This window comes from Colius striatus, chromosome 7 (genome assembly GCF_028858725.1).
Source record: "Colius striatus isolate bColStr4 chromosome 7, bColStr4.1.hap1, whole genome shotgun sequence".
In the NCBI taxonomy this organism is placed as follows: Eukaryota; Metazoa; Chordata; class Aves; order Coliiformes; family Coliidae; genus Colius; species Colius striatus.
In genome coordinates, this window is record NC_084765.1 from 20381121 (window position 1) to 20407044 (window position 25924).

At 47.3% G+C, this 25924-nt stretch overlaps 1 long non-coding RNA gene across 4 annotated transcripts in view; it reads right to left on the reverse strand.

Annotated features, from left to right (window-relative positions):
• Nucleotides 1-18685, reverse strand: part of LOC133625754 (uncharacterized) — a 31252-nt gene extending 12567 nt beyond the window's left edge. For 3 of the 4 annotated variants that reach the window (XR_009819050.1, XR_009819052.1, XR_009819051.1), the window contains exon 1: nt 18269-18685. This is a non-coding gene — a long non-coding RNA (uncharacterized LOC133625754). Of the gene's footprint in view, nt 1-15543; nt 15653-18268 lie in introns of all 4 variants that reach the window. The other variant, XR_009819053.1, reaches the window with a different exon arrangement.
• Nucleotides 18686-25924: the final 7239 nt, after the last annotated feature.

Below are 25924 nucleotides of genomic sequence, written 5' to 3' on the forward strand. Positions count from 1 at the left end.
TGGGTATAGTGGAGGAGAAAAGAACATTTTAATGAAACCCTGTAATTTCACAGCTTTTTGAGGTGTCTGGATGACTCCTGACAGAGCCAACAGGTTGCAGAGACACTCATTCACAGATAGATGAGCTTAGCAGAGAAGTAAAAGGGTTCTCATCTTAACTGGTGTATAGAGCTTCTCACAAGGAGACAAGCCTGGGGAGGAAGAGGGTGCCATTTCCTGGCCATCCACTACCACTTTGTCATCCCATTTTTTGGCAGAATGGAAAGGGAAGAGCCCTGAGAGTCATGTCTGCTGGGGAATGCACAACCCTGACTCAGAGCAGGTCCTGCCTCAAAAACCTTTATTAGGGAATGTTACTCTGCTACTCAGTCTAAAGAAAAGGATCCATTCACCACATCATTTTAACTAGCACTTAAGAATGTTAAATCAGCCGACCAATTTGATTACGCAAAAATGATATGGTCAGCAAATTATCTGGTTAAATGAGGTGTATAGAAAAGTTAATTCAACAGCAATTGAAATCTTCTGACTTTTCTTACCATCTAAAGAAAGATAATCCTATCCAAGGAAGAGATGGGTTGAGTCTATTGTCCTTTGTAGAAGAAATCGTAAGAACATTTTAGCTGTCATCTACAATAGAACCTACATGCAGTTAAATAAATAGCATAGACTATATTAGAAACAAGTTTGGAATGGAAGCTCTGAAATCATACTATACAACTAGTTGCCCTCATTTTGCTCTAGGAGAGAGGCTGGTAAATCAGCCTGTTTCCAGCAGTGTGACTCTCTGCATAAACTAGTGTAATTTCACTTTTCTGTACAAGCTGTAGCGATGCACACTCCTCTCCCTCAATGGTGAGGAACCCCCCTGTGCAAGTGCACTGACTCTGCCAAATACCAGGCATTATTTCATTCCTCAGGATCATCACTTGGTCACATCAGGAACACGGGAGAGCAAAGATGGAAAAGTTAAGCAACTTAACTCTCTGGATCTTGAGCCACAGAAGGGGGAGGGCACAGGGAAGCAAAGCATCTGGCTTCCCTTCTTCTCTAACAGCCTGATGGGAAGGCTGCTGTCAATTCTGCCTTCTGCTTTGTTGGAAGAAAGCAGAAGTGACAAGAGGCCCTCCAGGCAGGCATCCAGAAAACAGAAATTCAATTGAGCTGCCTCCTGAAACTGGACTTTTTTGGAGACCCTTTCCCTCAAATTGTTTTGCCTTTCAAAAAAAAAAGAAAAGTCCATGGCAGTTCAAGGCCAATTCATTGCCCCTGGTCTCCTGGCTCTCCTTTCCTCCAAGAAAGCATGATTTGCACAAAACAACTGCCATTTTCTGGACTGCTCTGCAAACAGCCTCACCTATAACAAACACATAGGCACATCAATATGCACAATCACACACATGCGGAGATACAAACACTATTATTTATAGATATAGGCTCTGCCATAGACAGATAAACACACAGGTGCATTTCTTTGCTGTGTAACATGCAGGGAGAGAAGTGATACAGCAGCTGAATTGACTCTACATTGGCAGATTAGGAAACAGAGTGTGGGACATACGGTCTGTCTCGAGGGTTTAGCCCAACTGGTTATTGTCTGGTGCTGTTGTTCCGCTAACAAGCCCCTGGACGTATCACCGTGGCTGTAGAGAAATGCAGATGAAAAGAGCCTTTCACTGTCAGCAGCAATCTGTCACTTCATGTATCTTGCCCTGCCTCTAAGAGCACAAAAGCTTCTGAGCTGCAAGTCAGTGTTAGGAGAAAGGTCATTTTGCAGGTAGGCTGTGGCATTTTTCTTTATTTCTGGGCATGTGCAGCCAGCTTGAGGCACCGTCTGGATGCTGCAGCATGAATTTCAGCTTCACAGATGCCTAGTTATAATTTAGGTCGAGGGAGCATTTTTCTCATGAATTTATGCCTTAGCTATTCGGTTTCACTTTGGGGTGGAACCTCACTGAACATATTCACAGGCAGGGAGAAATTATTTTTCTTGTACAATGTTTAAATCCATCTCAGCTTCTTTTGGTTTTAAGATGGTGAAGGAAATTACGCACACAAACACCCACATGCACATACGAGCAGCTTACACAAACATATGCCTGCAGAGAGTTATGTTACCAAAAAAACCCACAAGCTAATGCAAATAAGCTCAATTTTAGGAGTGAATCAATCTGACTGACTTTATTATTCTAAATTATTAAAAACTTCCAGAAACCTTAGAATGCAATAACCACACTCAGGCTTTTTGCTTAGGTTAACAGCAAACAGATAACTTATACTGATATAAATGGTATCAGTACAAACCTGTGAGAGCAAACTTGGAGGTAGAACTCTGACATACAAGGAACCCCTCTCTCTACAGCAGCATGTTAACAACTCCTGTATGGTTCTCCTCCCCTGAAATGTTCCAGTGCAGTGAATCACCCTCTGACAACACCAGAACCCTCCTATTTTATGAGTGCAGGCTGAAATCTGACCTCCACAGCACTCTAATCTGTTTATGACTTGGTCTGGCTTAGTAAGCCCATTTTGGGGGGCAATTTTTTAACTCTTTATCGATTCCACTTTGATGTAATCCAATAAAGCACACTGACAGAAGCAATTTATGCTGGTTAATGCCTCTGGTTGCAGAAAAGCCTCCATGGCATATATGAAGAGAGGTTAAGCGTTTAACACATAACACACAGGCTATCCAATTGTCCTATGCTTATCAGTTTAATTCAACCCATCTCCATGGCTGAGATTAGGAACAATCTCCTCTTTCTCCTGCTCACAAGCGAAAATAGGTATCATTCTTTTTAATGCCACATAGAAAAGATGGTAAATGTGAGAAGGATTTTCCCAGTCCTAAGTGGAAAAAGCTGCATGTGGACAGTGAAAGGAGACAAGCATTTCCCCACTTGTGCCCAGAAACCAGTCTTGTGGCAACAGAGCCAGCACAGTGGGTACTGCTCCCGGAAGGATTTGAGTGCCTGGAAACGGTAAGATGCCCCTATTCAGATCTGGTCTGCATGTGTGTAAATGCAAATGGCTCTACTGACACAAAAATCCAGATTAGGCAGCTAGGAATGTTATGGATTTATCCTGTCAGGTGGAGATGTTGCTGATATTCTCAGGATACTCTGTATTCCCTCTTCCTTTCTTGGTTTCACATCCAGACTTTCCCCCTGAGACTGGAGAAATACCGACTAAGAACATCTTTCAGAGAAGATGTTTAGTAAAACCCGTAGTGTTCAGTAGATCCTAAGTGCAACATCATAGTTTTCTTGCTCCTTGCTAAGAGGGCAGGGCAACAGGGCAGAGGGTAGCTGAGAGCATGCACGGACTAGAAAGCTGAACTCAATTTAGTTCCTGTTGTATTTTTCATCTAAGTACAGCAAATCCCTACTCTAAGCAACAGGTGGCCATAAATACTGAAATGCTAACTGGGCATACAGGGATGAGAGGGCATGCAGATGGCACAACAGGAGACTGGAAGGGAAGTGAAGCACAGAGTCCTCCCAGGGAGGCAATGCCACCCATCAGCAGTGCCAGGAGCCGGGCCACATGGCTCCAGAGGCACTTGAAACCTTCTGGATTCTCACTCATGTAAAGCTTCCTGCAGTTAGGAAGCACTGATAAGAGTGTCACTCTTCACTAGCTGGAGCTCCAGGCAGGGGATTCTCTCCAGAGAAGGAGCTCAGGAGCTCCTCCACAAGGAGGAAGATGAGGGGTAGTCTAGAGACCACACATTAAGAGTACTACAGCAGAGAAGGCCAGCAGATACCTCCTGTGCCTATGGGAGACTTGTGTGATGAAAATGCAGCTCATCATCTATCAAAGGAAAAGAAAATAGAAGAAAATGGACCTACATCTGCTGCCTCTGCTCAGGAAAGACATGATGGCTCTGTCTGCCTCCTTGCAAGGCTCCCAGGGAGGCCATGCTGCAAGAAGGGGGGGCAGCAGGGGCAAGGTACATTGAATTACCATCAGAGCACAGACACCTATCATAACATTCTTCCTTTATAAAAAGAAGAGCTGAAAATCCTCCCACCTCCTCACAGACAACCTTGCATAACACCAAAAGCAGGAGGGTTTCCTCCTTTCCTTCCACACAAGCTCTGTGGGTAGGTGGTTAGGCTGAGGGCTGATGGACAAGCAGATGGATGGCTCTAAGTGTGGCAGCCAGGTTGGAGCACAGGCAGACAGTTAGCTGAGTGCTTTAGGAATGGAGGCTGTTTGAACTGGGGAGTGGTAGAGGTATTGCAACTGTCCTGGGTGACACATGATGGACACGAGAGTCTGCACTGCCTCACATCTCACGACAGTGAAGGCTCAACCTGAACTCCCCCACAGCACGTGCCTCACTCCGTATCTATGAGCTCCCGTATGCCTGTTGCCAAGTGATCTGGACCGCTGGGGCCTGTCAGGACAAACACCCCAGGCTTCCTGGCATTTCACCCAGGAGTTATGAAGCCGTCACTTGCTCAGGCTGTCTCTGAACAGTGCCAGCACGTCTTGGTACACTGCCTGTTTTTCACCTGATTGTCAGTTTTGGACACTATTACTGAGAGGCATTTTTGGAGCCTCAGGACCTGCTGGGGAGAATGAGGCCAAATTCCCAGCCTTTCTGTCTCCACGCAGCTCCCCTGCTTTTGCTTTTCTGGAAAGTTTTCCCATGCTAAGTATAGTGCCTAACAGGTGCAGGACCAGAGGATACTGTCAGGGACGCAGCTGTCCCCACACAGGGCTGGATCCATCTCCATCTGTCTCACTGGAGTGTTCCATGCTGTCTAGCTCTTTGGACACGGGATAGGGGAGCATCAGAGATGCAGAGAGAGAGGAGATGCATATCCGCACACACACACATACATACACAAAGGGAGGATGATTATTCCCAGGAATGCCACAAACAAAGCCTCTGACATCAAACTAATGCATCCTTTGAGGCTTTAAAGAGCCCTTGCCACACACAGGCAGGCTGCCAGCTAACTCATCTCTCTTCCTTGCCATGTTAATAGCTTGATGCCAAGGCCAGGCTTTAAACAAAAGCTGACTGCTTTGTAATCTCCTGCACCTCATTTGGAGATGCCATAAGAGTGGTAAGAACCAATGGCAGAAAATATTTGACTAAGGCTGACTCCAGTGAAGTGACTGAAGAGCCTCCTTGCTCAGTCATCTGCCAGTCCTGGCTTTCATCCTCCCAGCCCCACACCAAAGTCTTTCCAGCCCAGAGAACCAGGGCTGGGTGTGCAGGCAACATAAAGACAGTGACACTGGTCACTCTCTAACACACTTTACGGTGTGCCTGTGTGTCAAGCAGTCACAGATCACTAACCTGCAGATGCACTGTAGTGACAAGGTGTCCTAACACTGAGGTGCAGGGACTGGGTCTTGAGGAAACCTTCCTGGACACCAGTCTGTCTCATCACTGTGTAGGGGACATAAAAATATGAGAAACAGAGATAAGCAGCAAGACTGCTCACAAACTAAAGGTTTGATCAGAGCCGCAGATCTGTTTTACGAAGCTGGGTTCTGGGATGTGTGCTATGTTAACAAGCTGCCTGAGCTTACTAGCAGTGTGATGAAAACCACATCCAGCAAATAGGGTGGAACCTTGACATCACCACCACCATCGCTCAAAGGAAGACCAAGGTTTCTGCATTTGCTCTGCGCCACCACAGAACACTCTCCATGCTATGCTTCAGTCACAAAGTCCAAGGTCTGAACTTGTGGAACCCAAAGCCCAATTAACTGCTGATGGGCAGCGTCTTCAGCTGCAGGAAACTGGTTTACAAGCAGCTCTCAAGAGTCTGCCAAGGGCTCAGAAGTCTGGTGGGATGGTCCGAGTGAGGCAGATGTGTATAAATCTTTGGTAGAGGGAAAATCCGTCTCCCTTCTTTAATTCCTTTGTTAAAATGAAACCACACTGTTGCTCACAGACCTCTGCCCAGTCACACCCTCCCAAAGGAAGAACCACAAGTCCTGGGGTCTAGGGGGCTGCAGCCTAGGAGAGGACAGTACGCTCCTGCAGCTGTGGGGACAAGCTCTGAAGGCAGTGAGCCCAAAAGACATTGCCACCTGCACTGCCCTGACATCCCTCCCCTCCTCAGCAGGGCTGAGTGCATGAGACAAAGACCTTTGGGGCTTCCCTGCTCCCTACACACATTTTGCCAAGGCACTACTCCAATGCCTTCAGACACAGACACCGGCAGGAGTTTCATCAGTGGGAAGAGTGGGATCAAGCCCAGGTTTACTGATGCCAGCACTGATTACAGGGACCTGGTCACCAAACACAGGACCTGGGCCCTGCCCCCAGCCAGGGGTACCCAATGTCAGACCTAAGCAGCCTTGGTCCAACCTTGCACCTGTACTTTACAGTACAAACAGTAATCTAGTGGGGTTTGATACGCTCCACAGGATTAGAGTTGGTGAATTAAGAATCTAGAAAGATATTGTCCAGAGAGGTATTGGCCCTGGAAGCCTCAAAAACCACCCAGAACCCAGGCTTTACTGTGCAGCTCTCAGGGTGCTCTTCTTCAATCCCTCACACCTGAGGCCCTGTGTCTCCATGCAAAATTCCACTTTTGTTACTGCAGAAATGGCAGTCTTAGCTCTCATCAACGAAAGTCTGAGAGTGTAGCTCAAGGATTAAACCCTCTCCCCCCAGACTTACAACAAATAAAAGAGTTACAGACAGATTGGTAAATTATAAGGGCTTTAAGCCAATTTTGGGACCATTTTGGGCAGTTTTGTCTTTCTTTGAAGTTGGTGAGTTGAGAGTCAGGGGGAGATGTAGGGCAGAATAATGGGAGCTTGTGCACGAGGCCTGGCATGGTCCCCTCCAATGTGGAGATTTCTGGAGATGGAGGCACCGGCAGAGAGGAGGCACAGGAAACAAAGATGGGCATCTGACACATGCTTACAAATGGATTTCTGAGCCAAAATTTCCTCTCAGTCATGCCTGCACATCTCTACAGCACTACCTGGCCTCTGCACTCGGGTTTAAGGCCATTTTGACCTGTAGGCTGAACAACAGGATTAAGCACTGGATCACCAAAAGAATGATTGCAGATACTTATTATTGCTTGCTATTGGAGAGTTATTGTTACTACAGAATGCTTGGTTTCCCTGAGCCCCATTGTGTGTCAGTGCTTTTGCTAGATTTAATGGTCCAGTTATCACAGGCTGGGTCACCTCCTCCCCATTCTACATGATGAGACCTGCTCTCCTGCCTTCATTCCCCTCTCCTGTTTTGCTAGTAGGTAAACACATTGTTGCCACTCCTTCATGGGTAGTCTTCTTTTTAACTTTTCCCATGCCCAGGGATGGTGTGGGCTAGGGGAAATTAAACAAGCAGAAGAGGAAGCCTCTGGGCTGGGTATCTTATGCTAAAGTTGGCTAGATGGGAGTGAGTCTTCTTCCCTGAGTAAAAGCCTAGGTTTTTACTCAGCTATTAGTGAAAACCTAACCAAAATTTCTTATTAGAGTTGAAGTCATGTCAAGCTCTCCTCCAAAAGGCTACAGTGAGCTGCTGTCCTGGCTCCTGTCACACTCCACCTGCTCAGCTCCCCAGCAGCTTTAACCTGAATTAACATGAGAGGTTTGGCTGGGATATCCAGGTAAAAAGGATTGAGAAGGCCCTGCCAGACAAGAAAGTGCTTCCATCACCCAAAGGAACTGTGAGAATGTTACACCTGGCCGTAGATCAACCAGTTTCCTGTTAGAACCACAGTCCCTCTGTAAGGAATATCCTGCAAATTCCCCAAAGGTAAAAAACCTCACCTTTGGCACATGGCTGCTTGTAGAGCAACACCTGAGCTCAAAAACCATACAGACATGGGAATAGTCAGCATTGCGTCTCACCACCATGGTCACTCTACAGCAGAGCCACGGGGACAGTTACTATTCGATAAGGAGCACAGGAAGGGACAGGAACTGATGGGGAGGAAGTGGCTAAGCTCCCCTTCTGCTCTCCTAAGAGCAGCCTGCAGCAGCTTATCCAGGTCCTATCCTGTATCTGAGAATCAACTCCTCGCCAGGATAACAAACAGCATTGGAGTTTCACAACAGGATCAGACATTTATGTGAATAACAATGGAACCCACAGTGACATTAGCTCAAATAAAAATCATAACAGCTATTGATTTTGCTGCTTCGGGGTCTAAGCTGCCTGCCAGCTGGGGTCAGGGTGAAATCTCCCCCCACAGGGTAGTAGTGCACAATTATGGGCATTATGGGATTTTTATGCCTTTAAGGCACCCAGCCTTGGCTTCTGGTGGAGATGGGAAACTGGTCTGGAAGGACTATCATTCTGTTCAGCTCAAGCAGTTTTTATGTTCTAATACAAAATCAATGGTTCTCTTCCTGAGATTCTGCATGGCAAAGCTGCCTGCTCAATGCATTGCACTAACAAAGCCAAAGTGAAGCTGACAACTCCTTTCTTCCAAATTCTCCTCAATGCAATACAATCCTCAGGGCCTACCCAGGCTCACTGTCTCGCCCGCCCTAGCTACAGTCACCCCATACTCCAGGGAGCAACACACTGATGCCAGACCCTGGCAGACACAGCATGCTGTGGTCCTCAGCTCCTACATTCAAGAGACCCCTCAGCCTCCTTCCTCCTGTGCTGGGAGTACTAGATTCACAAATCTCAGCAGCTGTAACAGAGGGTTGCAGGCACCCGTGTCCCTTAAACCAAACCTTGTGACTGCTACACCTCTTCAACAGCCTTTCTCACTGACAAAAAGGCTGTCTGTAGGGCTAGGCAGGCTGTGGAAGCAGAAACAGCTGTCTTAAAAATTGTATGTCAGGAGGCATATGGAGGTCCCTTCTGCTTGCATGGAACAATCACCATTTAGATAGGCAGACTGAGCCACTCATCTTTCACTTGACAACACTTTTTATCTACAAACACCTAGATGAAGACTCACAACCAGCCTGAGAACTGGTCAGGATCTTATTACCAAGTCAGAGGCGCCCTTTCCTGGCTTATAACCAGCACAGGGCTCGAGGAACTGTTTTCTCTGATCATGACTCTTACAGCAGGACTTTTCTGAAAGCTATGTCCCCAGTGAATGGAGCAAAGTTATTGTAGAGCAGATTATTTTGTTGTCTAAGTGAAAGCTGAGTTCTGCAATTGCAGCCTATGTGGCTGATTTGTGGTTTGTCCTAAGAGAGTCGATGGCGTTGCTGGGAATCCTGGCCCAGAAGTCCTGACTCAGGCTGTCTGTAAAACCACAGGGCCTTCTGTTTCCTTGCCTGTCTTTGTGTTCCTGGATCTCTGCCAGGGCCAGCACAGCACTGGAAATGGCAGGATTTGAACTGCTTTTGCAAAGGCATAAGTGGATGTTGTGGTTCAAGCCCCACTGGCAACGAAGCCCCAGGCAGCCCCTCACTCACTCCCCCTCCCGACATGGGGATGGGAAGAGGAAGCAGAAAAGAAAATTAAAACTTGAGGGTTAAGATTTTAAAAAGTATAGTAACTAAACTAAAAGATAATATATTAACAGTAAGAATAATAAAGTATAATAATAGTAATTAACAGAAACAAAACTCAAGAAAAAGACAAGCGATACCCAATGCAGTTGCTCACCGCCCACTGAGCGATGCTCCAGCAGTGATTCGCTCCTCCCAGTCAACTCTCCCCCACTTTATATACTGGGCACAGCATGGAACAGCCCTTTGGCTAGTTCAGGTCAGTTGTCCTGGCCATGTTCCCTCTGAGTTTCATGTGCACACACCAGCCCCCTCTCACACCCAGTCCACTCACTGGCAGGGCAGGGTGAGAAGCAGAGAAGCAGAAACAGCAATAACCAAACATCCTGGTGTTATCAACATTGTTTTCAGTGTAAACACAAAATATAGCCCTGTAGCAGCTACTAGGATGAAAATGACCTCTATACCAGCTGAAACTTGCATAGGTGATCTTGCTGCTGTGGAGTGTTCGTGCAGAGGCTGCCAGTCACACGGGGCAGAGAGGGTCATAACTGTTCTCCAGCATCAACCGTACTGCAGCTGGTCCTGCTTTCAGGACTCACAGCAATGAGGGGTTTAAGTAGCAGTGGAGCTCCAGAAGCCTCTTCCCTTTGGCTTTGTGTCCAGCTGTAAAACTGCAACAATTTCCACCTTCCTCTTCTTCCTGCTCCCCACCTGATCATCTCAAACACCACTCCATCTTCAGGCACTGAAGGCAGGCCTGGAGCTCCTTTGCCTCCTCCATGCCACTGTCATTTCCAGCTGACTCCTGACCTCTGCATGGCAATGCCCACAGCTCATTCCCACATCCTTTGCCACATTGGTTCACCAGCCAGATAGGTAAGTGCTGGCCCATCTGGCAGGCCCCAGGCTCCCCACTCTACGCATGCCACAGAAGCCTGCCACACAGTCTGGCTGCCCAGACACCAAACTCGCTGCTCACGTTGAACTTGGTGGCTGCTTGTAGTCCTCAGACCTGCAGTCAGACACCAGACAGCTCTACCCACAGCTCAGATTGGGCTGGAGACTGACAGTGTGCACAAGAACAACTGGAGAAGAGCTGAGACTGACAGGCATCCTCACGTCGTATGCTGGGTTGCCTTAAAGGATGGGATAAACATCCCGTAAAGCCCATAAATTTGCAATATGAGGGGAGTTTTCATCCTGACCCTAGTAGGCAAGCAGCTTATTTAACTGGGAAAAAAGACTCAAAAATCAGGACCTGACTCTGAAGCAGCAATTTCTCTTGGTACTTAGACCCCAATAGCAAACTGACTGCACAGAAGGATGAGGTAGATAACCAGAGTCAAAGCCAGAGCCCTGAAACCCACTCTGTGACACTAAACACTGTTGTAGCCCTCAGTTTGCTCCCCTCTAATCACAGCACCGTGCTAAACCCTTCACTGCTCAGCTCTATTTATCTAGGGAAACAATGTCCTTATTCCTAGAGGGATGTTGACCAAATCATAAAGAAGATGTAACGACCCTGTCTCAGCTGACATGCCAATAGACGCCCTTTGTGCAAAATTATGCTTTCTGCAACTAATAAATATTGATCTTTTTTTTGTTCCTGTGTAGCACTGCAACAAAGAGTGACTTAAATATCTGCCAGCACTGAGCATCCTCCAGCACTTTCGAGCTGCCTGGCAGTGCCCCTTTGCATTTCTTCCTGTTCACATGTCTGTCTGAGCCCACTGGACACTGACACCGGAGCATTGTGTCTGAGCCCACAGAGGGCACAGCACCTCTGTGAACATCCCCTTCCTTTTTCTTTCCTTTGAATGGTGCTTCTGTTACAGTCATTCATAGGAATAGACAGAAATTAAATGGAATTGGAAGGAGCACTGGAGAGCAGGAGCAGGGTCATGTCCTGGGCACATTTAGGATCACAAACAGAAGAAACTGGGCCTAGTGCAGAACATTTACATGGAAAAGGAAACATTTAGAGCTACTTGGCAGAGGAATCATGTAGGCACTAATGAGCATGGCCAGACTGCTTGAAACTCCTTAAACCAAAGCTCTAGAGTTTGGAAGGAAATTCCTGGAGACAAGCTTTGCCACAAGGCATCCATTCAGCACTGCTGAAAGACTGGGGACCATGTGGCTGTCCTGCTTTATTTGTTCTTCAGCCGCAGAGAGGCCAGGCAGTGCTCTGTAATTAATACCCACTTGACTTCCTCACCTCCCTCAGGGCCATGCCAAAGTGCAATGCAGTGGGGACCTGTATGGAGAAGGGACCTCAGAGTGGTGTGACGGTACCTCTTGGGTTAGGTTTCCAACTTCTTACTAGGCTCTGGGACCCTGTTTTCTCCAGGTCTGACTCCATTGCCTCTTCTCTTTCCATCTCCTCCCCCATGGGAAGAAGAGTATTTCCATGTCTCTCAGGAACCCAAAGAAGGGAGCTGCACCAGGGAACATGAAGTGTAAACTCAGATATAGGACTGCAAATAGATTGATGATGACAGGCAGGGGCCTGGGTTCAGTCACTCCTGTCTGGCAGGCATGCAATGATTGAATTTATTCACTACACATATTTGGGGAGTAAATTTCTTTCCTTTGCTGAAGGGTTCAGATTCATACCCATCATGAGCAAAGGAGTTAAGTTGCACCAGTGAACCATAAAGTAGGAAAATCCAAAGGTCTCTGGCATTCTGTACAATCTCACGAATTCCCATAGGTGCTGCACACATAAACACACACACCCCCCTCTCAACTGCAGTAGACAATCCTGCTCACCATTTCCCTTTCTACCACTGATCTGTAATTATTTCCCTGTTCCGGGGAAGCTGCTGCAATGCATCCTGTTCCTTTTCTTTATGAAAGTTGCTCAGGCAGGCAGGTATCTGCTCTGTCTTTGGTGACCCATGTCAGTGTCCAAATGGTGTTCAGGGTGACCAAAGACATGGGATCGTGCCCCACTCCTTATTCTTCCAGCACAAAATTTGCTTTCACCAGCAATTTTAAAACATCCTAGTCCTCCCTTCCCCACGCAGGCAGCTGAGTGCTGAGAAGGCATTAAGGCAAAAAAAAATCTACAAATCAAAAGACACTGCTTTTTTACTACGGAGCTTAAAATATGACAGCATTTCCCCCAGCCTGTGAATAGGTTCACAGAAGAGCTCCTCCAGTCCTGACGTACTCTCCTTCCCCATCCCCCTCCTTGGAAAAATGGAGAGGCAAAAGGCTGCTGTTCCAGCAGATTTGCAGGAGTGGGAGTTGAAGAATCAATGAAGCTCTGAAAGCCAGTGGGGAAAGTCATTCTGCACCTTCCTGACACCAGGAATAAATGATTCAGCAGGAAAGAAAAAAAAATATAACAACCTTCAAATGAGACTGGAATTACCCACTGGAGAGATATTTCATCTGGAAGAATTGTGTTTGCTGCACCGTTCATCTCACTGAGCCACAGCAAGGCTTTAACATCCAGCAAAAGGTCAAACCTAAGTGGGAATTGTTACAGCTTGCCAAAGACCCCAATGCCTGCACACTTGCACATACACGACGAGCTCCCAGACCCTCATATGGGGCAGACTGGGAGTGAGAACCCAAACTCTGCACAGAACAGCATTTGAGGTACTCATAGCTTTTCAAAAGGCTCTACATTCATTGTCCCTTCCCACCTGTGTACAGTATTACCACGCCCAGTTTATTTAACAAGCTTCCATGCTAATTAGACAGCGCTTGCCGCTGTGCAAGCCTGCTCCCAACTCTACCTTTATCATCTCTTGTCACATCAAAGTTGCAGGGCCTGGAGAGGCAATCTGCAGGTCTCAAGTGCAGGGGCACTGCTCCAGTCACAAGATGCACTCCATGTCTGGTGTCCCTGCAGCACGAGGTTTGTCAGAGGCAAGGACAGAAGGCAGAAAACATTGTTGGGCCTGAGGTGCTTGCCATGCCTGTGCCCTCCCACCCAACAGCAGGATTACACATCTGGCAGCACTGATTTGACCCAAATGCAGCGTTTTTCAGCTCCTCAGCCTCACTCAGTGTTAGTCTGTGAACCTTTGCTCACCCCCTCTGTGGTTCAAGATGTGGAGACCTTCTGCCACCACAGCACTCCCAGCCTTGGGGACCCTGGCAACAGGGCCCCATTTGAGGTGGAAGGTACCCTAGAGGCTTTGTCATCATCTTTTAGCTGTCTCCTCTCTATATCCATAGGAAAAAAAGGATAATAAACAGTAGGAGTGGGGTTGTACATCCTTCCTCACAGGCTGGTTTATACAGGGTGCTCTGGCACAGCCTATCTCATTCCCACAGCAGAAGAGGATCGTATCAGCAATGGGTTTCTGATACTATTGAGCTCAGGCAGTATCATATGGCTACCAAGCAGCCACAGCAAACTCAGCTGCCCTCCCTTCCAAAAAAAACCCGACCAAAAGATTAGCTGAGTCCATGCAGTGCCCAGGGAGGTAGAGGACATGCCCAGGAGCCTGAAGACCTGCATGCTGTGCTTTATCATAGGGCCTGAGTCTTGCTGCTAAGGGCACTCTGCAGCTTCAGAGGCCAAATCCTACAGAGCAAGGCTTTTATATGCCAGAAGGAATGGCAAAAGCACAAGACACAGCAGGAGTCTGTCCCTACACTGAAGCCAAGGTCTGAAACGGGGAGGGGGGTTGAAATGGACCATAAAAGAATATTTCCCTCCCTGATGGGCTCCCAGAGAGAGTTCCACACACATTAAAACACAGGAACGCAGCCCAACAATGTCTTGCCCTCACTCCCTTTGGAAGAAGGACTGGGTACGAAAGGAACAGACTTGTCTGCTTGGGTGTCTTGGGCAGGGTGAATTTGTGATGAATGCTGAGAGCTTGCAGATGTTTCCACTCCAGGGATCTAAGTGAGCAAGGCATCTGTGTTTCTTAAAGGAAAGTGGGGTTTCAAGGCACTTGAGGGCTGCCGGGAGCAGACATCAGTTCCTTCTCAATTGGAAACATCAATGCTTTAAGTACATTTTCTGAGCAGAACTGCAGACACTTTCTGGTCTAGACCTGCTGCCCCAGCAGCCGTCTCTGCTCCTCGCTCCAGAACTGTTATCCCTTCTCCCCCTGCTCACCTCCTGCACCACCAGTGCCACCAACTCTGAGAAACTCCAGCCTGCTCCTTATTACTTAAGGATGATGTTTTTATGAGGATTTCATTGCACTTTTGGGTCTGTTTGGGAGTATTTGAACCTCCAATGTGTATGAGTCCAGAGTGGTCCTCTGGGCCTTGACTCATGGCTCTCAAGGCCATTTTGTTCTTCCTTCTTCTGTTGGTATTGCTGGGGTCTCCCTCCATCTGCACATCTGCTCAGTCTCCCCTCAGTAATTTGTACTCTTCTCCTTTCCCTCAGACTCAGCCTTCATGACAAGTACTCTTCTCCCTTCAGAACCCCATCTCAGGGTGCACCAAAGTTCTCCAAGGCAGACAGGAGGTGGAGGGAAGGCAGAGGTTCCCAGAGAGCTTCCTGCCTCCTCTTCACCACAACAAATGTGAGAGCTCAAGAAACGAAAGGAGAGAACTGAGCCTTTCCTGTAACATGCCCTGTCCTCCTAAGAGGGAACAATGAAGGTCAGTGAGCTAAGCAGAGGAGGATTTTACCTAAAGCAAAGCTGAAAATCTGCTTGAGCTTTGGGGTTTATAGGAAAACTGGTCCCAAGCTACTGTCAAACTTCAGATCCTGCAACAAAACAGACATATTTGAGAACTAACAACCCTCCTGACAGCCTTCCACCTTCCCCCTCAGCCATCCACCATGACCTGAAGCCCTCCTGATTCCTGCTCTGGGTCACACTAAACTCAGCCAGTGTACCTTCATCCTACCCATCTGCCCTTCCATCCCTTCCTGCTGAGTAGGTTGCCATCCATGATGCACAATACACTGGTTTCTGTGCTGGTGTGGACCAACACTCTCTGGGGAATCACCTGGAACCACCACGCACATTTTCACTTGTGACTTAGGCCAGATTTCATTATGTACAGAAAGATTACATTTTGCTAAGGTTAAGATGAGATAATTTTTCGTTCAAGTACTTAAAGCTCACCAGAATGTCAACAGTGGACAACGCTCAACTATCCACATTCCCCAGAGGAGAAGAGAGGTTTTACCTGGTATTTAAAAACCCAGAGACGTCCAAAATTCTTCCTTCTGATTGTTGCCAGGCCAGGTAGGGTCTGTGCCTCAGGGAAGCAGGAAGAACTTGCTGGCCTTTTCTTCCTAATAATAGTGAACACGTAGACATGGCCAGAGTGGGTCACCAGCCCCTCACACAGTCAGCCTAACAGAGGAGGTGGAGACCTCTGAATTTCAACAGCAATCACATACTTGGGAAGCCGATGCTGGGGAAAATGGTGTTTCCTCATGTTTGGTTTTGTTGAGCTGTTTGTGCCTTCTAGATGTAAGACTGCCCTGGCAACAAACCAGAGATTTCCTTTGGAGATCTCGTCTTTCTGATTCGGAGTGTTTAAACTCAAGACAAACACATGGTTGGCAGGGAACGGGCAAACAAGCAGCAGAACAATTTGCTGCTGACAGAACAGCATAGGGCAGCCAGGCCAGCTTGCAAGAGTTACCCCTCCTGTCCATGGGGGCTGGTTGAGTACAGAGGTAGCAGCTCAAGGGCCTGTCACAGATTTAAATTCCTCTGGCTTAAATGCAATAACAAAAAAAAAATCCAAAACATAACAGTAAGTATGCCACAACATTTAGGGTTTGTCCCCTTCTCCACAAGGTGTGTTGACTTTCCCTGGATGCTTTCTGGATGTCGTTCTTTCTTGTGCTCTTGCTTCACAGCTGCATTGCAGAAGCAATGTTTCCCTAACAGAAGTAGGGCTGGGCTGATCCACAGCTGCACTAGACATCTGGGAGCTTGAGGAACATTGCCCATTCACTCAGCAACTCCTGACTGCTTCTAAACATTTCTGTTGCTGTGCCTGACACTCCTGGATCCTCTTTTTGGCATGTCAACCCTTATTTCAAGTTCCTCTCATCCTCTTCTGCAACTGTTTATGTCTCCTATGTGTGCACATGTGAGGTTTATGGTTATCTGGGAGTTAAGTACAGGTCAAACTCGACAAAGTTTCTGTGGCAGATGCAGATCAGGTAGAAATTGCCCTCTCCCTTCTCTGCTCCTTTACAAAAGTCAAGGGATGTTGGAGAGAAGCTGACCTCCTGCTGACAAGCACAGGCTGAATCCCTGTGTGAGGAGCTCTGAAGGGAGAACATCTTCAGGTGTCACTCCCATGGGATGAAAGCCCAGTTGATTTAACGGTCTCTTTTCCATGGGTGGACAATCAGCTTCCCTGGGGGAGTCAACGATTTTCTGAGACTCTTCAAAGAGGTGGTGCTTTTCTGAAATTAAGCCCCTGTCTGAAGATTTCTCATCTATCTGCCAGTGCCCTGGGCACTGTGTAAGCAGGCTCTCTGTTCTATACACTTAGTTCTCTCATGCAACTGTCTCCTGCAAAGGGCTCTGCAGCAAGAGCTGTATCCCATGCCACTTTCTGTTGGATGATGAAACATTTCCACACATCTGCAGTGTGTGTGTGTGTGACCCTGATGTGAAACCCCCAAATCCACCAGGCTCACAGAGACTGCAGGAGTGTAGACAACTCCTTCTTCTTGGTCATCACTGTCTTCCCTTCTGACAATGTGAGCTGCAGACCTCCAGTCAGCAATCCCTCTGTGCTGCTGAATAAGGAAACGCTGAGGCGGGAATGCAGACAATATCCTAAACAAATCTGCTGTTTACCAAGTTCCCTGTAAACTGTTTACATTGCTGAGGAGAAACTATAGAGGAACAACAGCTGGACCACGTTCTTCCCAGTGCTCCTGTGGGAGTGGAGCTGACACATATCTGGAAAGGTCGCAGACACATGAAGGAAAAGGCAAGAAAATCCAGCATCACCCACTCCCCCAGCCTGCCAGGACCTCTGGCTACCTCAGCATTGCCTCCCTGAGCACACCACAGGAGAAGTGGTGTGTTTCTGGAGTGCAAAATGGAGTGCCCATGTCAGCTGCACCAGGGACCTGAGCAGAGCACTGCCTGGCAAGGCTGGCTGGGGCCCGCTGGGTGAGCTGACTCCCAGCTGCTAGAGGAAGCAGACCTGAAGGAGCCAGTCCAAACCTCCTCTGGAGCCCCTTGGCACTTCAATGCATGTGAAGTGCCTTGTGACTCTCATCCCATGAAGATGTGGTGTGTTGCTCACAGAGGCCAGCCTCCTGCTATTATATACATGTACTAAAAGCGGTTAGAAATGGGACCTCAGAAATACCAGCAAGAACATTTTTTTTAAGTCCTGGCATAAAATAAAAGCCTCAGAGAGCCTCTAATCTGCCCTCCTTCCTGCCCGTGGAAATCTCTTTGAAGTGCCTGTGCATATGGCAATGCGTCAGCACAGCGTAGAGAGCTCAGCTGAAACCCTCATGACTGCACATACCGCATGCCCTAGGACACCATGGGCTGCCCAAGCCAGGCAGGGGGCTGAAGCTGGGGGCTTTGGAAAGTGGAAGGGTTAAAAGTAAAATAGGTCTTTTATCAGTCTCCTTCACTCTCTTGAGGTAGTTACAGCTCACAGTAGAAAGGCATTCTTACATTACTTGAATGGCTGGTCAGAACATGAGAAAATACAGCTTTTGCTCAAGGAAGGTGATAAATGCTCTGAGCACAGAAATAGCCTCAGAGAGGGGTATGTGGGGATGGGCAGCCAGCTGGACCGGCAAGGACAGTGAAAACATACTCCCTACACATGATATGGCAACCCTGACCCAGTAGTTAGAAAGGAACAAGGATACAGTGATTAAAAAAATGAAAAAGCAAGCAGGCAAACTCACCTATTTGGTGTTGAAGAGCAGGAAGAGGGGTAAGGAAACCAAAGTGCTCCATCAGCAGGGGAAGGGATGTTCATCCACATGTACTCTCAGCCACATCACCAGAAGGTGTCCATGCTCAGAGCCACTCCTGCCTTCACTCTCCACTCAGTTGGTCTCCCAGGGCCCAGTCGTGTTCCTTTCCTGACCAGGAAGAGAATGGAGGGGTCTTCCATCAGAGACAAACATCTTGAGTGGCAGGAATGTCAGAGGAATCTGGAGGACCTCTCAAAGAATGAACTAAAAGGAAAAAAAAAATCCCAAACAACAAATACTCTCTGGTTTAGGTTCCTTTGTTGAAGCAAAAAACATTAAATCTTAAAACATTTTTCAGAGTCAACTTTACAGAGTAGCCAACCCAAAAGCCAAAAAAACCTTGGTTTTGGTTTCAGAAACTTCTGTGCAGTTAAAAAAATGTCAGCCATTTCTGAATAAAAATGCTCTTCAAAATGAAATCTTGAGCAATCAGGAAAGTCAAGCACTTCCTCTTTCCAAACAGCATTTATGCTCCCCCCTTGCACCCATATGGGCTTGTTATGTTAAGGCTGCTCATAAAACCTGCTCAGACCAGCCCGACAGTTAACCTTGGTTTCTGAAACAACGCTGAACACAGTTTGCTTTTGTCTGTGCTAAAAGCAAGGCTGTGCTAGCGCCTTTTCTGCAGCTCTTACTTCTGACAACCGTCATCCAAAGTGAGTCTTTGCTTTGATGGGCAGCAGGGCTCTAATGGATGTGAGACAACAGCCCTGACCACTCACATTTGTTTGCAAAGGCTTTCTGAAAGGAATTCCAGATGCTGGTCTGGATTTCTCATGCGTTTTCCACTTCAGTTTTAATTGTTGGTACACTTCTCTTCATACCATCAGCCACCTTTCAGAGTACAGGGAGGGGGAAGAGATTGCTTTAGGCAACATCTCTGGTGTGACCATCTTGCCCAGAGAATACCACAGCAAAGGCAGAGAGACAGTACCACAAATGCACTGATACCTGAAGTGACAACCTGATCAGAAAGCACGTGTGTCCTGCTAATGCCAGACGTCTCTCTTAAATCTGTTAAGCATCTCTTTTCTTCCTCTTCCCAGGGTTTTTATAACTATTAACCATTAAAACACTGCCAAGATGGCCATGAATTAAACCACAAATTTTCTCAGTGTGAAGCTCCAGTCCTATATGTTTGCCCCAAAATCATTCTCTGTAATGCATTCACAGACTTCTGCCTAGACCACTCCTTTCCTCTCAGCCTCCTCCCAACCCTTTGGGGTGCATTCCCATCCCTCCCCGTGCATCAAGAGATGCAGATATGCCTCAACAAGACGAGCAGGAGACTTCGGACCAGGGTGGCTGGATTATGGCAAGGATAGAGAGCTGTGGGGATGCTGCCATGAGGGAAAGGCCTTGTAAGAACAGCGGAGAGCTGGCAGTGGCGTGGATACTTCCTGCTTGATCCCAGGTGGGGATCAATGCCCTTTGTGGCTTGCCTGAAGTCAGGAGGCAGCAGAAACCTGCCCTCCACTCCCTGCACCTCCTTACCAAGCCTTCTGTATAGATGATCCTCCCTGCTGGGCAGCTGGGGATGCTGAGGGCCCTTCCATGCAAGGAAGTATTAAGGAATCCCTTTTGCAATTAACTCTACGTCCTCCAAATGGTATTCCTGTGCAGAAGAGCTTAGAAAGCAGAGTGCCACAGATCAGCAATTAAAGGGCAGGCATACTACAAAAGGAGGCATGGTAGGTCACACCTGCACTGCATCAGAGCTGCTTCAGGAGAAAGCCCTTACCCAGCTCCAGAGGGAATGGCAGCTCCTGAGTCAAACCGAAGTAATAAGATGATCTTGTAGGGGGAAAGATTAATCATTATTGGCAGCCAAGAATGTGCAAGTCTAACAAAAGCCAAAGGTTTTTTATTACAGCCCAACTGCAGCTAGGAAGACAACATTAGCTAAGAATCATTAAACCTATTGCAAGAATATTTTTCTTTGAACCAAACCATAAAATGGGAGTAAAATCCTCTTAAGCCAGTGACAGCTCCAAATGAAATAGATGTCATTATTTTTTGCAAACCAAAAGAAAACTAATAAAATTGCTTTAGATTTTTAAGTGAATAGATTAGGCTCCAAAATGGAAAATATTTACTCAAGCAAAACCTGCTTAATTTAATAACTGCCTCAATTAATTTTTAAGTTTGGGATTATAATTGAACAGAATAATGACATCTTCTGCTTGCACAAATAGGGATTTGTGAGCCCTGTTTGCCCAGAATTCAGGTAGGAGAAGTATCTAGCAAAACTTCACCTTGCTAACCTCCAGGTAACATTAGTGCTGCTGCATGTGCTAGTAGCTGCTACTTTGGCAGCTTAAGCAAGCCTGGAAGATAGAAGGTGAAGCCAAGGTCCCTTCTCCCAGCTGGTCATTAAATTTCCTGAAATGTCTGCCCAAGAGGTCACTACTGATATTATAAAATATGAAAACTGTTACAGAAAAATGGAAGTCATTTCCTTTGTGATCACCAAGTTGAAAGCAAGATGAACTTGTGCTTCATTTCTTCAGCATGCAAGGGAATATGTGCTGGCAGAGTGGGCATTGATCCATCTGCCAGACCTGGGATGGATGAAGAGAGTTCAACAGCTCCATGTAAAAGTCTCTGAGTTTGCTCCTGGATAAAGTCTTCAGATGGACGCTCTGGTTCCCAAGTTGAAGCATGGGTAATGACTCCTTTTACACACCAACACAACTGGCTGGAGCTCTCAGCCCAAGAGCTGCTGACAGCAATCTTATTTAGTTACTGCTTTCAGGGCAAGCTTGATGTGCTTGTCCTGCAGTGCTTCTCCCTCTCTGCTAGAGAGCAGGAGATGCAGGGAGGGAGCGGAATGCTGAGCTCCAGTAGTCATACTGTCTCTGTACACCCAGGAGGGAAAATAAACCTGAACCACCACTTCTTGGGGCAGGCAGTGCAGGGAGAGAGCAGCATCCCATGGTCAGGAAGCTTTCTGCTCAGCCACACACCTTCTGCTCCTCCTCTAAGCCCTGCACTCTTGAGGAGTATATAATCTTCTGATTTTAATCTACAAGCCATTACTTCCGTTAGACCCAGTTCCTCAGATCTCATGGTCGTTCTGCCTAATAGGAGCTTGGTAGGGTAGTCACACACTGTTTGTAAAGCAGAGAGGAAGAGCTTCCAAATTAAGGCATGTAAACACACCTGTCCTTCACAAAGCTTACCATCTTCTGCAGGACTGGGTACATTAAGCTTCTTCAAACAATACTTTGGACAATCTGTCTTCTCCAGCCTTCCTTGGCTGCTCTTCCTTCTCTCTCTTTAGAGGATATGCCTAAATGCTTAGCTCTTTCAGCCTCTAAAAAGTTACCTGATCTAGACGTGGCCTCTCTACAGTGGATTTGAGACCACTGAAAAGAGCTTCTTTCTATAGAAGTCATCCAATGTCTAAGGGCTGGATATCACTGTTGTTGAACTGCCTTCCTCTTGGCTTATCTTTTTTTGTAAAAAATCCTCCTCAAGGCTGAATTAAAGTATCTACAAAATGCTTGGAAACACTCAGTGACCACTATCCACAACCACTTGCTAACCCCATCACCTGCAGGATGCATGGTTTTCCTAGAGATGAGGATTCCCAGAGCAGTTCTACACCCCACTGGCATTGCTCCAATGCAGGGGGCAAGTAGCCATGAGGGTCCACCCAGGGCAGAAGAACATGGTCATTGGCTTGCAGCTGTCAGTCAACTCTGATAGCCTGCTGCTGGTTCTCCTGGTGTCAAGCATCATACTGCATGATAAGCAGGAAGAAGAGAAACATTTGATTATAAAGCTTCCTGCCCAGAAGCAATTCTCATCCCAGCTTGACCAGTTCAAACTCAGCCCCGAGAGTGTACACTTCAGTGCATGTAGAAAGCTTTTTGAGGAGGAAGATGAGAAAGCCTAAGAGTTTGATTTGACACTGCTGGCATGTCAGAGCCCTGTGCTTGTGTTTTCAAGACAGGGATATTGTTAACTGCACTGCTGAGCGCAGGGGCTATTGCAGGCTCTCCACCTGAGTTACTGGCGCAGGTCTGGTTGTATGTTGTGCAAAAGGGTCAGCAGGGACAAAAATGAGAGAAGGGGATTCAATATTGAAATCTTCCTTGGGTTAAAGTGAAACCATGGAAGGTCAGATGACAGCAACAGAGAAGGTGAGGAGTGTTTTAGACCCAACTATCTCTTAAATCCAGGTAAGAAACAGGAAGTTTGGGGTCACAGAGCCCATCAGAAATAGCCATTAATCCTAAGTCCAGAGATGGTCAGAAAACATGTCACTAGGATTATGAGCAAACTCTACAAGGTAGCTGTAATTCTGAAGGCCCGAGGACTCAAATTGTGATCAAAGAGCCATGCAGACACAAAAGGAAACAGCACAGAAACCAGAATCCTTCTTCTAAAGGCAAAGAGATGTGAATTATAGCACAACAGGTCCTTCCCAAATCATCCTCTCAGTCCCAAAAGCAGTTGATGGAGGACTATGCATGTGATGCTGACTGACAAGCCTGCAGGATTGCCTGTGGGAAAGGAATGAGAGGGGTAATTTTATTGTCATGTACCATAGGGAGGTGTAAGTAAAATCACAGCATGAGAAAATGACAGCGTATCTGTCTTAGGTCATTTGCATGCCCAGATAATGTGTGGGAGAAGAGCCAAAGTTGTTATGTTTGACAGAAGCAACAGAAAGGCAATGTGCCTGGGAACAGAAGATTTGCAAGCCCTAAACCCAATTTCGTGGTATAATGGTCTCATCTTGCTGAGTGTGCCGCAATAGTGCCACAGGGGGACAGACCCAGGCTCAGAAGTGTATGTACGTCCCAAGGACATGACTGGAGGCCACGAAGACACTGTGCACAGGAAAAGCAGCACTAACAGCAGGAAGACAGATGCTGGGCAGCAGTTGTAGGCACCAAGTACATTGCTGTTAGTAGGCAGTATAGCACAGTAGTTTTTAGGAGAGATCTGGAAGAAGGAGAAAATGCTTTTTTAGTGTTTACAGGTTGCTGCTTCACTGCAGAGGGAGTAACCTGGGAGAAACATGCAGTGGCATGTTGGAATCAGCATGGTTGGCACACAGGGGGGACTCGGTATCACTCAGGTGGAATATTTTTGTGAGATGGCTAGATGTAGCGGCAGAAGTACAGAGGCATTTTATAGCTTGGGTAAGGGAGATGATGACAGGATCAGTGAGACACTCTCTGCAGGACCTTTTATATTCATGCACCAGGACAGGGTGAGGGGCACCTGGAGAGCAGAGCCATGGAGGGGGACCTGGGAGTTCTGCTGGACAGCAAACGAAATGCATTGTGTCCTCGTGACCAAGAAGGCCAATGGCATTCTCAGGTGCCTGGGGTCAAGGGGGGTTATCTTCCCCCTCCACTCTGCTCTGTTAAGGCCTCATCTGGAGTCCTGTGTCCTGTTTTGGGCTTCCCAGCTCAAGAGAGACGGGGAACTGCAGGAGAGAGTGCAGTACAGGGCCACCAAGATAATCGGGGGACCGGGACATCTCTCTGACAAGGAAAGGCTATGAGACCTGCGGCTGTTTAGTCTGGAGAACAGAAGGCTGAGAGGGGCCCTTAACAATGCTTATAAATACCTAAAGGGCAGGTGTCAAGAAGGTGAGGCCAGTCTTTTTTCTGTGGTATAACAGGCGTAACGTGTAACAGGCACAAGCTGGAGCACAGGAAGTTCCACTGGAACAGGAGGAGAAACTTCTTTGGTGTTCAGGTGAGGGAGCCCTGGCACAGGCTGCCCAGAGAGACTGTGGAGTCTCCTTCTCTGGAGGTTTCCAAACCCACCTGGACACGTTCCTGTCTGACCTGATCAAGGGGAACCTGCTTTAGCAGGGGGGTTGACTGGATCATCTCTAGAGGTTCCTTGCTGCCCCAACCATTCCGTGATTCACTGATTCACTGTCAGACGTTCCCAGTGGAAATTCCAATGATAAGGGTATGTGGTACTCTGTACAGAACCAATGGCAGAAATCTGTTTGCTCAGAAAATCTGGGCATCCCAAAGGGGTAGAGAGGGAAGAGAAGCTGGATCTCAGAGATATTCTTCAGAAAGAACTGGGAAGTTTTCAGCATGGCCCAGAGATGGGTATTTAGAGAGATGTCATGTCAAAGAGGACCAAGGGCTTGAGCAGATGGTAAAAAAAAAGACATCAAGAAAAGTAGCAGGGAATAGCAAGCACAAGAAGATTTCAAACTCTGCTTTGATCATGCTGAGCTGAAGCCAGTAGGTGGGTATCCACAAAGTACTGTCAGAAAGACAGACTGCAAATTAATTTGGACAGCATAGGACAGGCTAGGAGGAAAGCAATCACTGTGAGTCACCAGCAGGAGATTATATATGCAAAATTTGTAAATAAGGTCACTCAGAGAGGAAATGCAAAGGAGGAGAAGAGGAGGGTTGGGCAGATAGCCAAGGATGGAGCAGGTGAAGTAGTCGGCAGTACTTGAAAGATTGTTGATCAGGACAGACACAGCCTTGGATACATCACTGCAAGGGCAACCCTGTCCTGCTCTGTGAGCAGAGGGGAATAAACATACCTCCTCTGCTGGTCTGTTCTTTGAGGGCCAGTGTGTCATACCAGCTACTGGTAATAAACCTAGAAAGTACTGGGGAAACTGCTGGGTCCTGGTTCTCCAAGGGTTAATTTCTGCCTCAGTTTCCCTGGAACCACTTGCATGTGCAGGCCCAGACTCAGCTCTGGCAGTTGCAGGGGCCACATCTGGAGGGCAGGGCTTCCCTAAGGAGAAGAGTAACCTTCTCACCTTCTCTTTTGAGCTTTTGTCAGCTATATTGCAAGAAGAAGTAGTGACATATCCCCAGATACAGCTACAAGGTCACAATCAAACCCAAACAGAGACCAAAACATCTTGTTGGTAGCCATGGATTGGAAAAGACGACCACAGAGCTGTAGCTGGCAGGGAAACTGAGCCTGCCTGGTGTTACTCAGCTATTACCCAGGCACTGGAAGAGACAGAGCTCATGTTTGTGATGTGCAGGACAGGAGCAGCGGGATCCTGAAAGTCACAACTGACCCAAGATTATGCAGCCAGCTAGCCAGCTGCTGTGTTTTGAAATGGCCCATTTACTTGACAGCACTGGCTGGAAAGTGCAAGGCAGCACGCAGAAAACATCCAGGTTAACTTGTCACTGGCAATGGCCTCACATTTGTCAAGAAGGCATCCATGCAATCTATGGAGGAATGTGGGTTTTTTGCAGGTGTTAGGCAGTCACCCTGAGCGCTCAAGACAACAAAGATTCTGAAAAAAAGGGGATCCTTTTAGGCTCTTAGCAAGTCCAGCACACCCCAGGCAGAGTGAAGGGAAGGGGAGCCTGGAACAGACCAGGGGGACAACAGTCTCAAGAACAAAAAGGCTGTATTAAAAACGACCATTCTGGCACTTAAACCAGGTTTAAGCGACTTTGCTGCTGCCTAATTAGAGACTGTGCAACCTGGAAACACCTGGCAAAGCCACTGAGACACTTAACCCTTAAGTAAGTGGGCTAGACATTATTCTGTTTCTGTCTGTGTGTGCATGACAAAGGTAAAACATTTTTAGGTGGGAGGTAAACACACCCC